This window comes from Melopsittacus undulatus, chromosome 1, assembly GCF_012275295.1.
Source record: "Melopsittacus undulatus isolate bMelUnd1 chromosome 1, bMelUnd1.mat.Z, whole genome shotgun sequence".
NCBI lineage: Eukaryota > Metazoa > Chordata > Aves > Psittaciformes > Psittaculidae > Melopsittacus > Melopsittacus undulatus.
Genome location: NC_047527.1, coordinates 91,546,201 through 91,557,439, shown reverse-complemented (window position 1 = coordinate 91,557,439; position 11,239 = coordinate 91,546,201).

The following is an 11,239-nucleotide window of genomic DNA, read 5'->3' as shown; positions in this document are numbered from 1 at the left end:
TCTACTGCTAAAGGCAGCACAGATCTTGATAGAAACTCAATGTCTCCCTGATTTTGTTCACTGGACCATAGGAAGGTCAGGAAACACCTAACTTACCTGTAAGGTACTGTTGCAGCTTCTCAGAGGCCTAACCCTGGGACCTCTGATGTGTCACCACCTTCATGTACCCAACAACAACTATCAATTCAGCTGATGAAGTAAAGAAAAACATGGGATTATGAGAGAAACAGAAGTGCTGTGTGCCTGTCAGGGCAATATCTGCACTCTCTGGGGTCAGATGGTCATAGTGGGCCTGAGATACCCATATGCAAGAAAGGTTAGTCTTGTGCTAGAAAAAGAATGACATAACAGATTAACAGGGACCCAAGCTCCTGAATCAGAGTATATGGTGTAGCCCCAGGGCTCTCATTTTTTTCCAGTGTGCAGACTCCACAGCATTTTTAGGGGGCACTTCAGGCTCCTTTCAAGCCAGGCTAAGCCTATTGTCATGAGTCCGCCTTATCTGAGCCAGTTTTCACAGACAGACCCCTTATAAATAATTCACTTGTCCTAGCCATGCATTCAAACACCTCAAAACTGAAAATTGCTGCTCTATACAGTTTAACTCAGCACTGTCATCCAATCCAGCAGTGAGGTACCAAATACAGACTTTAGGGGAAATATCCACCATCTCCTTGCTGTCAAAAGTTGTTACTGGTGAAGATAACCCTAAACAACTTGTGCTTTCCTGTAACAAGTCAGTAGCAGTTAAGTCAAGATAAAAATTCAAATGGAATCAGATAAAAAGTGTATGCTGTTACTATCTATGCATGAACAAATGGGATGCAGAACCCACAGTGTTGCCTTGACAATAAAAAGCATTGGAATTCTCTTTTTGTGGAACTTGCTAGCAGTGATGTATGGGTGATTCATGAGAGATATTCTCCTAAACTACAAATGTACCCCCCAGGGCAGCTTTTCAAAGTAGATGTTCCTAGGAAAAATTATTATTTTTTTCTTGATTTTTGAACTTGATACACTTTGAATACATAGCGGAATTAAATTTTGGCATGGAGTTCATGAAAGATCTCTGATTATTTTGATTCTTTCAACTGATTAAATGAAGATACCAAGCTTTGAGAGCCATGTGACTGAAGCCCTGAGCTATATAAAGGGAACAGCTCACCTGTTTCATGTGGTGTAGAATAAGATGAAAGGAAAGGATGTAGCTTGAAAGCATGATGGAGAACAGCCAGAGGTAAGGCTACTAATAGCTGGACTGTATAATTATACTTGGTAATGCTATGTGTTTTGTTAAGATCAGATTAGCATGTGATGGTCTCCAGTGTTTTGTATACTTACAGGCTGACTTTCTAACATGGCTTTAAATGGTTTAAAGGGTGTTTCATTTTTTCCAGTTAAAAGCTTTAAAAAATCTAGTTGACTCTGAGTGACTTGGGAAGATTGTTTCTTTTCTTTTGGGGTGGAAATACACACATGCTCTAAATATCAGCATTAGATTGAACTCGCAATAAATCTGGGAAAACTTTGTGCTCATTTTAATTCTACCCGATTTCTGCTACACACCACTGGTTGGCTACTGTGGTTTCTGTACCAGCAGCTAGTACCGAGCTCAGGATGTCTCAATTTAACAGTCTTGTGTGATTTCCCTGCAATAGAGGAGGAGGTTTTCCTAAAGACAGCTACTCACAGCAACTTGAATGGAGAGTCTGAAGCATCAGCAAAACAATCATCTCCCTCTGTCTACCTGTTAAAATTCAAGATAGAAATCTCTTTGGGACAGACTGTCTTTGTACTTAAAGGCTGAATAGCAGGAGCACAACAGCCCCTCAGCCCTGCCTGATGCCTCCAGGCTCTGTTGTGATGTAAATAATATGTACAACTCCTTAGGCTAGCTTCAGAGACAACTTTAATAATGTCAGTGTGAATGAATGCCAAGGGGCAGGAAGGTGGGAATGCAGGAGGAAAAGAATTAGGAGAGTACATGAAGGTTTCATATAAAGGAAGTCTGACTGCATTGCTACAGCGTGGACTGCATTTCAGGGAACATGGAATTTATAGGCCAGTTATCAGTTTTTGTTGTGCTCAGGGAATCTGTTTAAAACTTCTGATGCTGCACTTTTATCAGTAATAGACATCCAGGGGAAAGCATCCTTTGGGTATTCAAAACCTAAGTTGTATATGCTTATCCACAGATATATATAGCTTTATTTTGCTACATAACAACCTTACAGGTCTGGGGTGGCTTTTAATGCAAAAATATTTTCTTTGCAGATAGATTATTTTAATTAGGATGTCTTCCTATGTATGGCCAGTCCCATAAAGAACTAAAGCACAAAACCTGAAGACCCATGGCAGTGCCCAGACATCAGATTCAACCTGAAAAACTCACTTCAAGCAAATGGTTTAGCACCAGCAGCCAGATTATACAAGTGCCTGAGAGCTCACCCCATCAGCAGGCATGGAAAAAAGTAGCTTCCATGTAACTGCCAAACTATTCTTCAACAAGTTAAATATTCAGCTATATTAAGCCAAGATACAAACTGCAGTGAGTAGCATTCCTGTCTTCCCTCCTACAAAAGGTTTCACATCTTGCCCTTCTCTGGGTGAAAGACAAGACTAATAACATGTGAGATCTTCTGAGATGATGATCAGACCAGAAAGTTTTGATAATTGGGTGGCAATTAACCACAGTTGGGACATGACATTGTTCAGATAAAATGGTCTAGCTCCTAGCTGCTGTAAATCCCAAGTTATCAGAGAGCCTGACCCCTATCTAGTTTATCTTTGTTTCCATCCAACAAGTACAACATTGGACATTTTTTTGTTTAAGCAAAAGCTCAGCTAATCACCCATAGACTCTCTATGCCTTGGTCTCAACCACATGGCAAGGCAAAAGACAGTATTTCTGACTGATACCTTCCACTTTCCAGCCCTGTTTCTTCCCCACAATGTGGACTTACTGTTTTGTGACAGCAGTTGAAAAGGCTGTGGTGTTACTGGAGGCTTTGGTGTCAGAAAAAGCCTGCAGGATTTGGGGGAGGACAGTGGTGCAGAGGACAAAAGTGGCACTATTTAGGACATGGGACAGCCCACTGGCTCCTGCAACTGCTTTACTTCAGGGGCAACCCTTCCACCCAGACACTTCCCTTTCCCTTATTCATCATATAAGTGACACGGTTTAGTGTGAGGTGTCCCTGCCCATGGTAGGAGGTTTAGAACTAGATGACCTTAAGGTCCTTTCCAACCCTAACTATTCTATGATTCTACCAGGCTGCTCAAACTATAGAAGCCCTAATGAAAATAAAACATGTATGTCATATATAATGAGGAAAGGCTCAACCACTGGCAAAAAAAGAAAGTGTGAAATTACAGTATCAGTGTGAGAGAGAGATATGAGCCCTCATTGCCCAGGAGAGAATTTGAAAGTGTGTATTTTTTTTCTATTCATAAGCAGCATTTAAGGGGCAGCTTTTGGGAGCTGAGAGGAAGACATATAAGAAAAACACCACTTACAAGAGGAGTATTTCTGACCTAAATATTTGGGACCTTTTTCTGACACATGGGCTTGCTCTGCCATGGGGAGTTGTGCAAGCACAGCTCTGAGGAACAGGTATGATTCCTAATGTGTTCTGACCACAGTTAACGCTCTATCTAGCCTTTCTGAAGACAGAACAACAAAGCCTTTAAGAGTGACTGAAAAAAAAAATAGTAGGGTACAACTTTTTGCCTGGCTTTCCTTTTCATGGAAGAATTTAGCAGCCCTGGGTAAGGAGGAGATTTGCCTGGTCTGGCTGTGGTAGGGGATACTAGTCTCTTGCACTCATGAGAATCTAATTTATTTTTAAAGAGGATTTTAATATAGCATAACAATATTACCACACATCTCGCTCAAGCAAAGAATTTTTCCAATCTATATCCAGTGCCAGATAGAGTAGCTATAAACTGAATTACTGTACCTTAAATTTCTGTCTTGGCTGTAGTGACAGGAAGCTAATTAGACAAACTGACCATGTCTTCTGGATCCAAATCCACATTACTTGGACACATAAGAATTACCAGCTGCGTGAGAGCTCATGCTTCTGGAGGGAGCTGGACTTAAAGGATGAAATAACAGGTAAAGGAGCAGAGAATGATGGCTACTGTGGGGCCCAAACCGGCAAAGCAGCAGTGTTTAAACTCTTTTCCAGCTAAATTTTAACACCTCACAATGTAGCCAAAATATTTTAGAAGCACGTCTAAGGCATGGATGCTGGGCTCAGACCACATATAAAACTAAGCTCTAAACACAGTTTGACTTTTCCAGGATATTCTTAAATTCCAAAGACTGGTGTATTGGAGCCAACTGCACGTGGTAATCCTGACGGAGCAGATCACATATTTCATGGCTCACAAAGCTACTGATCTTTTCGGCTCTGGCAAGCTTTGCTGGGCAGTAATAGACCTGGACCTACCAGGGCTCAGCAGGCCAGGGAGCAACAGTTTCAAACCCATACTTTACTTACTTCAGCCATCAAAAACAAAAACCTTTGGTCAGGTATGAGTGTTTTCTGATGCCTCTTTTGCAAGTATCTGAGTTGCAGGAAAATTACTCTTGAGAATTACTGTTCTCAAAACATTTATCTATCCTGTTCTCGCTTCCTTATCAGAAGCTGGGCTCCAGACTATGCCCAGATAGCATTATGGCCCTGTTTTCTGGTGTTCCTATCTCCACGTAGTCAGATCCAAACATTTCAGGTATCATTACGTATGGAACAGGGAGAGGGGCAGGATTAAAATCAAAATTAGTCACAGGCTGAAACATCCTTTCTGAAAGGGATGAGCAAACTTCAAAAGATAAGAACAAACACCCAAAATAATGGCTGCATCTGCATGAGCTGCACAGCCCTTCCTTTTTTTCAGGTTAGGCTCAGCCAAAAAAGGTGGCACAAGACTCATAAAGGAGCTGAACCAAGGGATCTTACTGCTACTATTTTGTGTGTTTTATTTGCATTGTCATAACACACAGATTTCAAATGGGGACTAGTGTCCATTGAACTAGACACTGTAACAACAAACATCACAAAGACAAATCCCTGCCCTTGAAAGTTAATCTTTAGCCATTTCTCTGCAGCATCTGGCTAGAGCAGGGAACAAGGAAGTATATTAGGGTGTACTGTATGGATTGCATTTAATCTTATTTCTGTAACCCTTGTCCTTCCTTAACCTACTGCCCCACTTCTGTTTGTTAACCTAACTCATCACTTCAGTCTCAATTTAGTTTGAAAGCTTCTTGAACAAAATCTTTGTGTCTTTTCACTTTTTTTTCATTTTGCATGGTTTTCAGCCACAAAAATTAATATAAATTATTGAAAACATGAAACAAACTAACCTCCTTTCTTCTCTAAGAAAAAATTGATATATTAAAATGTGCATCAAAGTGTTATGATTTTGTAGTTCTATAGAGTGATCAATGAGCAATACAACTGGTATGGCAATATAAATGAAGAAGTCTGGTCCGCATGTATAGATGCATCAAGTACTTCTGCAGATGATATACAGACAAAAGAGACATATCTGCAAAATAGTTCCTACTGGTTAAACACAAAAGAAAGCTGCTGATATACTGCACTGTGATTGATAAATTGAATTTGCAGGTCCCCATAAAGATAAAAGAATTTGGCAAAATCAGGACAATACAGTCCCATCATCTCCAGGACCTGGAATAAAATGCGGGCATTTTCCCATCTCTACAGTCATTCATTCCAGGCCAGCCTGATGCCTGCAGCATCCTCTTCCCCTGCTTGCAGCCACAGCAGCTTCAACTGCATCAAGGGACAATGTCTTGGTACAAGAGGGTATTTGAGCATTAGTAATTTCTAACCTTTCCTAGGGAAAAGGACTACCTGGACAGAAGAGTGTGAGCCAACAGCTACAGTAGGGTCCAACAGCTCTGCCACCATCCATCCATCCCTCCCAAATCTTACATTCGTGCTCTAGCAAAGGAAGAACAAAAAAGTATTTGTTTAAAAAAGACTGTACTGAAGAACTATAAGCAATACATGATGTTAGCTTAAACAGACAGAATAGCAAGGGTAAAGACAGTGTAATTGTGCATTTCATTTCTGTTTCCCCTCCAGACCATGTAGATCTGCCCTATTATCAGCTTTAAATATGATGTCCTCTTTCTGCAGGTCTGCAAACCCCAAACCGACTCTACCCAAGACAGCAGAATGTGTGTTAGAGTCTCCAAATAAAAGAAAAACTCCCTCAAACATCACTCTTTCTTTTAACAAGCAGCAGAGGGGACTAATGCCTCTGCAAGCAAGCAAAAGCATGCAAACCACCTGAGTGTGTTGCCTTCCCCAGCCCTTAGAACTACATGCCTGGGGAGGCAAGGGTGCCCCTTCACAGCTAGGTGGTCAAGGCTGAGAGCTATTTGGATTAGACGAGGAATTTCAAGTGGAAACCATCTGAATGTGTGTGTGAGCCTGTGTGAAGTTGAACTGTGTTTAAAGAAAACAAATGGCTTCTTAGAGTACCTCTGCAAGGTCCAGTTCTAAAGGGGGCATAAGTAAGCCTCATTTTTCCTGCCATTGCAAGTTTAAATGGGGTTGTGGGGAGTTTTTTCCTGTTCTGAAAGCAATGAATCAGGAAAAAAACATGCCAGCAACGGTATGAATAAATTGGCAAGATATGTTGTAAATAGCTTTGATACTAAATAAAAACAAAACAAAATTATCACATTGCAGCCATTTTAAGATTTCAGCTTCCTTCTTCACCCCTGCCACTAAGCAGGCTTCCTCAAAATGTGACAAGAAGAATTCAGAGGGATGCTTGCCAAGTATTTTCTGACCCAAATCCTAGAGGTATCCTCCATCTGCAGCAACAGACAGCTCACTGTGGTCTGTCATTATGTTCTGTTTGGTTTTCAACACCAGCTACCCTAGTTAATGAAAGAAGATGCAACCACCAAAGACAATGAACAGACAAACATTAGCAGCATTTCTGGGAAGCTTTGAGGAAGACTCCTCTAATCTTGAATAGGCCAGAATACAGAATAATGACTTAGGCATGCACGTACAAGTGTATTGCTTTAGCAAAGGAGGTAAGCTCAGCTATTAGGAAAACAGGCTGTATAAAGCCTGGTGGACAGGATTTAAGGAGAAGAGATGAAGAGCAGAGCTAACCATTCAGTTTCTGTCACAGCACCACACCTACCTACTTGGCCTCTATCTGCTGGCAGTAAATCTAATAGCTTGAAAGATCCAGGCAGTCAGAAATATTATTCCTATAGGACTGAGACCCAGCTCCACATCCATAATGTTCTATGTAAATGTTTGCATGCAGCCCTTCACATCTAAGATTTGTAGAAATGCATGGTATTTAGCCAAATGCCATTCCACTAAAGAGCAGCATATTTTTGTTCTTATAATCTTGCATGGAAATTGAAATGGGTATATTTAACAAGGGAAAAGTAAACATGTTTCCCCCTCAGCTGGGTGCTGCAGCATCTCTCTATTGGTGATGACAGTGGCCTGAGATTTCCTCTACTCATTCCTGACCAAGATTCAGTAAACCACCAAAGAAGAAAGTTCCCCTCAGAAAATTCGACCCCCCAGTTTGACATAGGCATTAGTCTGGGGATTGGATCTACTTACCCAGACAATATAGGCAGCACTGGCCTCAACAGCAAAGCTCTAACATTTTGCTCTTCATCAAACTTTCATATTTTACGTAACAAAATACCATTTATGTACCACGTAAACATACTGTACTTAAAATGCTTGTCTCTGATAAACCATTCTCCCCTTTGAGGATCCATTAGACCCAACATGAATCAAGCCTAAAAAGCTACTTAAAGCTTTTGGAGAATTCTTTGAATTTCCAGCTTCATATTTCAGTTACTGTGATGTTTGCATTAAGATGCTTGTCTGAGTTTTGCCCTGCAGGACTCAGAAAAAGAAAAATGTTCCTTTTGTGTGGAACACAAGTGGTGGGTATTTAGCTATTTTTTGTGTATTATGACAGTACCATCTGGCATTCATCTGCCGGGTACCTCAGGAGAATGTCCCCTTCCTACTTGCCTGTATGATGCCGGCCAAAATGATAGAGTACACCAAAGGTTAACTTCCTGTAATATGGTCTCTTGGTTTATCTGGAGTAAGACAATAGTTCCTTTATATTCCTAACTTTGCATTTCACATGTTCTCCTGCCTGCCTGGAAAACAAGATCACAAGAAATTCTTATGGGTCAGACACCTCCTAATGCAAAACCAGAGATAATGCTAGCAAACTTAGTAAAAACAATCTATAAGGCCAGTTGGCAATGCACATACAGGAGGAAATATGAAATAGAAATTTGCACAGTTAGATTTGTTCCATTCCACTGAAACACTTTGTACAGTGGAAGTATAAACAAACCACTGCTCTTAGAAGTCATGGTTCACCTGCTGACTAAAAAACTCATGTCTGTAAAACAGCATGAGAGGGGCCAAAGGGACTATCTGCTTGGGTTTCTCTCTTGGTCTCAGCCTAATTTATCTTGTCAGTTCCAAGATCTCCATTCATTTCTTGGAAGAATAATAAAGGAAGCTTGGATTAGCCATGCCCTCCAATTATTTGATAATTTTTATGCAAACAAACAAGAACCTAGTATGGACCAGTTCAGACTGACGAGTTCAGCTGCTGAATAACATCTTAAAGCTATTTTCATCCTAGCCCCTTGGTCAAACAGCAGCTCCTTCACCCCTTTCAGGATATATATTTTAATACTCCTAACCTGCTTCTTGCAAACAGCCTTTTCAAGAGAAACAAGCCAGTCTTGTGCAATTAAGACCTATAGATCTCCCTTCACTTCCTTCAAAGCCATTGTGGAGGTGCAGCTGAAAACCATTAAATTCAATTGAGCCCAAATGGCCTATAAGTCATACGGAAACTTCCTCTGGGCTTTTAACAAAGAGCCTTGCTTTAAATTCCAAATTACAAACAAATTCAGCCTGTTCAGCTTTCACATATAACATAAAAATTAAAGAAAACATACAGAGGAGAAGTTGCATCAAATCACAAGTAACAGTATAAGAGAGTACAACCAGTTACTCTTGTTCTGAAGTTACATTCTTCAGTTAGAAATGTCATATTAAGTCATAGCAATATTTTCTTTGTCTGGTCTGGAAACATGCTTTATTCAGTGTATCACAAAGTAAAACCAGTGTTATTCACCACTCCTTCTTTTCCTTAGACTTTTCCCACAACAGCTGAAAATAATACATATTTACATATATACACACAATAGGATGTGTACATATAATGTGTATGTATATATGCATAATTATATCACATATAGCTACAAAACTAATCTCAAGTTAATATATAATAAGTAGATAATAAATATTTCTATACTATATATACCTAACATTAAATATTGCTTTATTGTGGGTCAGGATTTTATCAAGTTGACAAATTTATTAATATGGCTTTACACTCCAACTCTCAATTTGTCAAAGATTAGGGATCAATATATGTACTGCAAGATCATAAGTCTGCTAAACGTTCAAAAGATCCAGGCAGATACTGAACTTGAAAATTATACAGTAAAATTATTCCATAATACATCTTTATTCAGACCCCCCATGGGACTGGCATGCTATAAAAGTCTTAAAAAAAGCCTCTTACTGGAGGGTTAATTTCACCCTAAGGGCTCTGAGAATAACTGGAGGCCCAGATCTTTATGACTTTCTATCAATTAATGTTTTTTACATTCTTTTTAATAAGAACTTGATGAAAAATATCCTGCTCTACTTATTTTATTTGGCACCCAAGTAACAAGTCATTAGAAGTATTTGAATAGTTTTTAAAAGTGCTGTGGATAAAGATAATGGGTCTGAGAAGCAGACACGTGCAGTCCTGAGGCTCGTGAAATTGAAACAAAAAGTAGGAGGCGTCCTCTGTGGCTAACCAGGACCATGTGGAGCACTGATCCAAGACATACAGGCTCAGCAGTCGACTCCCACACAGATCCAACACCTTTGCCATGGTGAGGCAATAGATGAGAGGGGAGCAGGGTACCACGGTCTGCTGGCAGGCTTTGCATCACCACCTTAGGTCCATCAGGGCACTGGGACATCAGGCTGTCAAACCACAGTGACTGAGGCATGGACTTTGCCTCCTTCTCATGCCTCTGTGGCAAATGCAGCAAACCTTTTCAGTTGGCTTTGTACCAACCCATTGGCAAGGGCACAGTTTAGTTTATTGCAATGAAACAAATAGTGCTGTTTCTCCCATTTTTCTTCTTCCTCTCCCTCCCTCAGCCCTTTCTCCTAACTGTGCACTCTTGCTGTTCTCTCTGTACCAGCCCAAAGCCACTTTAACTCACCAAACAGGCAGAAGAGCAGCTCAGCAAAAGCAAGCAGTTTAGCGGAGCCTCATACAAGCAAGAAGGATGACAGTGCAAAGGAGACAGGACTGTGAAGCCAGCAGCAGAATGAAGAGAAGGTAGCCTCAATTATGGCAACAGGGAGCAATCTGCTGGACCCACATGCTGTAAGACATGAAGTTTGTTAAATTAGCAAAATGAAAGGACAGCTGAAATTTGTTAGCCTGCATCTAAGAAAAAAAAAGATGAGGTCAGCATAGTGTATTAAGAGGTTAACTATGACCCCACTCCAGAAATTTGTTGGTATTTAGCCCACAGTCCTGAGACATTATAACAGAGTAACATTATAACAGAAACTACAGAACTTCTAAGACTGTGATTGAGGTCTTGGAATATTAAACAGACAACTAATTTCACAACAACAAATGAAGTAACACCTATTGGGAAAGTCTGGGGGTGACCAACTGAAAAACTAGAAAAGAAAAAAAGAGATGCTGAAATACCTGTTTGGAAGAAGTATGTTCTCTGGTTTATTTGCTTAATTGTTCTGAATTGTAGCCACCACAGGAACATCATAACTCTGAAGAAGCATAGACAGGAAGTCTTGAAATTCAAGTAAGAGGGAGAAGGAGAGGGGAATCACTCTCTCTGCTGAATCCCCATTGCCAAGCAATAGCAAATTGAGACTGAGTCTCAATTTCAAGCATGCTGAAATCACCCCTTCTGGTGGATAAAAGCTATCTGCAGACAAATTCATCTCCATAGCTATAACATGGTTACCCTAAGCTTTACAACCCTGAAAAAGGCAGAAATTTGAGTAAGAAAAAAATCCCCCTAAAAATACAATCCACTATTCTAGCTCTGCAGAAGGAAATCCACTATCAT